Source organism: Nannospalax galili, unplaced genomic scaffold (assembly GCF_000622305.1).
Source record: "Nannospalax galili isolate Female #2095 unplaced genomic scaffold, S.galili_v1.0 scaffold167, whole genome shotgun sequence".
In the NCBI taxonomy this organism is placed as follows: Eukaryota; Metazoa; Chordata; class Mammalia; order Rodentia; family Spalacidae; genus Nannospalax; species Nannospalax galili.
The window spans coordinates 4,251,956-4,255,540 of record NW_008358534.1 but is presented as its reverse complement, the minus strand read 5'-3'; the positions used below and the strand labels follow the sequence as shown (position 1 = coordinate 4,255,540).

Here is a 3,585-nt window from a genome sequence, read left to right as displayed (position 1 = left end):
TCTGCCTGCTTGAAGAAGTGAGTCCTTAGCTTTCTGCTCTAGTCACCTCAGCATCCATGCCTCTCTGCCATGCTGGACTCATCCCTCTGGAATCATAAGCCCACTAAACTCAGCCATCTGTTAGTTGCTTTGGTTATGGTGTTTTGTCACAGCAACAGAAAAGTAACTAATACAGCACAAAAGTGACTGCTAAAGCTAAAAATGTTACTTGTGCTGTAACTTCTAATGTGAGTATCCAAGCAGGTAAGCATAAATTTAAAGCGATGTCTTCTTGACTATTTCAATGTGAAAGCCACTATAAAGTTTAGATTTTTAAAAAGATTTATTTTGTTATTTATGTGTATGTGTGTGAGTGGAGGGGCGGGGTGCACATGTATGCTTGTGCCCATGAAGGCCAGAAGAAGGCATTGGATCCCGGGAGCTGAAGTTTATAGGCAGTTGTAAGCCACCCAACTTGGGTATTGGGTGCAAAACTGTGGTCCCCTCTAAGAACAGTATGTGCTCTTACCTACTGAGCATCTCCAGGATGAAGTCTAATAATTATTTATCTACCTATCTATCATCTATCTATCATCTATCTAGTTAGTTCGTTTTTGTCTATTTATAAGGTTATGCACCTTTACTAAACTGGTCTCAAGTCGGTATATGGGCAAGCCCTGGCGGCCTCACACCTCAGCCTACTCCCAAGGAGACCAAAAGCCTTCACACACATCAAGTTCAGGGACAAAAAGAGGGGAGCCAAAATGATTAACCTTTCAAAAATTAAAAACAAAAATAAAAAAGCATTAAAGTGGAATTTACACAAAAGCAATGCTGTTGCCTCCTCTGTGTGGACTCAGAGTGTACCCTGGGCCATCCTCCTTTCAAGAGTGGAGGTGGCTTTGGGAAAGACAGAGATTTCCTGTAAGCAAGGATACTTGGGATAACTACTGAGAAAAACAAAACAAACAAACAGAAATGTACAATCAAAGTCCTAACCGCACTGTAGAACTTGAGAATGCTTGACTTGATCAACTTATGTAGCCTTCACTGTTCCAATTTTTAAATCCTGAGTTAAAAGGGCCAAAACAAACAAAAGAATTTAATTAAAAACAAAATAAAATGAAGCCATACCAATGTTGTCTTAGTTGTTTTATCACCCCCTGTGCAAGTAAGGTTTTACCAAGAAAGGGTGTAACAGTTCATTCAGTAAGTAACATCCACCTAGAAGCATTTGCGGTGGGCAATGGAGGGGCCAGACTCATCGTACTTCTGCTTGATGATCCATATCTGCTGGAAGCTGAACAGCAAGGCCAGGATGGAGCCACCAATCCACACGGAGTACTTGTGCTCAGGGGGATCGATGATCTTGATCTTCATCTTGCTGGGAGCCAGAGCAGTGATCTCCTTCTGCATCCTGTCTGCGATGCCAGGGTATATGGTGGTGCCATCGGAAAGCACTGTGTTGTCATAGAGGTCCTTACGGATGTCGATATCATACTTCATGATGGAACTGAAGGGAGTTTCCTGGATACCGCAGGAGTCCATGCCCAGGAAGGAAGAATACCTAGGGGGCAGCAGAAGCGCTTCTCTCCAGTGGGACGACCTGGCCAGCTCATAGCTCTTCTTCACGAAGGAAAAAGATGCAGCAGTGGCCATCTCTTGCTCAAAGTCTAGGGCAATATACCACAGCTTCTCCTTTGATGTCACGTATGATTTCCCATTTGGCTGTGGGGGCGAAGCTGTAGCCACGATCGGTGAAGATCTTCTTGAGGTAGTCTGTCAGTTCCCAGCCAGCCAGGTCCAGAAGCGGGAGAGCATGGGGAAGAGCAAAGCCCTCACAGAGGCAGTGTGCAGTACTCCGTTGAGGCAGTCCATCAAGCATACCAGTGGTACAGCCAGAGGCATACAGGTACAGCAAAGCCTGGATGGCTATGTGCACATGGCTGGGGTGTTGAAGGTCACAAACATGATCTGGATCATCTTTTCATAGTTTGCCTTGTGGTTCAAGGGGTCCTCAGTGAGCAGCACAGGGTGCTTCTCAGGGGCCCTAGGCAGTCCATTGTAGAAGATGTGGTGCCAGATCTCCATGTTCTCCCAGTTGGTGACAATGCCATGCTCAAAGGGGGTACTTCAGGCTCAGGATGCCTCTTTTCTCCTGGGCCTCGTTGCTCACGTAGGAGTCCTTCTGGCCCACCATCATGCTCTGGTGCCGCGGGCGGCCCGCAACTGAGGGGAAGATGGCCAGCGAAGCATCGTCATCCATCAAGCTGGCTTTGCAAAAGCTGGAGCCATCCTCAACAATGAGCACAGCAATATTGGTCATCCTTGGTGAACTGATTGTGGACCCGTGGCAGAGCAGCTGCTGCAAGGGATCTGTGAGGCTGAGACGATGTGGATTCATCAGCCAATAATTAATTATTGAAGGCATCTGTTTTATGATAGATATAGCTTCACTGGAAAATTTAACAAAAAAAGAATTTACATCTATGGCATATTTCCTAAGTATTGTATGAATTATGCTTTGTTCATGAACATAATATGAACCATGTTAAGCACATAAGTATCAGAGAGACCTTTGCTTTCTATTCACTTAAGTACAAATGAGATCCTCTAAGATCATTTCCAAACTGAACACTGACAGTTGCATTTAGAGTCAATTGTAATTTTCTAAGCCACTGATTCACACAGTAATATGTATATTTATAAACTAGATACTATTTTGGTCTATAAATATAATGAGAGTAGATCTCAGTCAAGATCATTTGATAATAGAGCATTTGACCAAACTCTGTTGTGACGTATTGTCATTTCAACATGAATTATACATGCAGAATAATTGAAAGTATCTAATAGCATGTGGCACTGATACAAAATAAATACTTCAGATGCTGATGATACATGAATATGCTTCAACACCTCCAAGAGAAATGCAAAAGCTGATATTGTTTACTCGGTTTTATGAACAAAGGTCATTATAGAACATGGATGAAGTGACAGCAAGTTTCAAGTTTTGAGATTCAGGAGTAATCAGTCACTTTGTGATTGGATTTAAGGCCTGCTCCACAATATGAAACCCATACCTGGAACAGTTTTTGCGACCAGTAACGTGTGTCTAGGCAGGTCATAGGCCCTAAGGGAGAACCTACTACTAATATCCTACTAAATGGCCATAGTACTGAAATGACTCCTAATGTCTTATTGTTATAGCCATAGATTTGCACATCTCTCAGCCTTCATCAGAGAAAGCTGCTTCTTGCAGTAGAAGGTAAGTACAGAGAGACCCATAACTGGTCAATGTGAAGAGAATAAGAGACTTTGGAGTGCTCAGCCCTAAATGGGATATCTATATCATATCTTCCACCCCAAGGCTCAGTGATCACAGTGGAAGAGGAGGAAACATTCTAAGAGCCAGAGGGTGTAGATGACTACAACAAAACAATATTTTCTCAACACAACAGGAAAGGGGCACATATGAACTCATAGCAGTTGTGGCAGCATGCACAAGTCCTGTGCAAGCTCAAACCAGACAAAATCCCAGCATGGAGAGGGGGAGGTTTGAATGATGTCCCACCCATAGCTGAGGAGCTATTGGCAACTGATAGC

General features: G+C 43.5%; 1 pseudogene; it reads right to left on the bottom strand.

Moving 5' to 3' along the window:
• Nucleotides 1–1,203: 1,203 nt before the first annotated feature.
• LOC103724667 lies at nucleotides 1,204–2,305 on the bottom strand (annotated as a pseudogene).
• Between the last annotated feature and the right edge of the window lie 1,280 nt (nucleotides 2,306–3,585).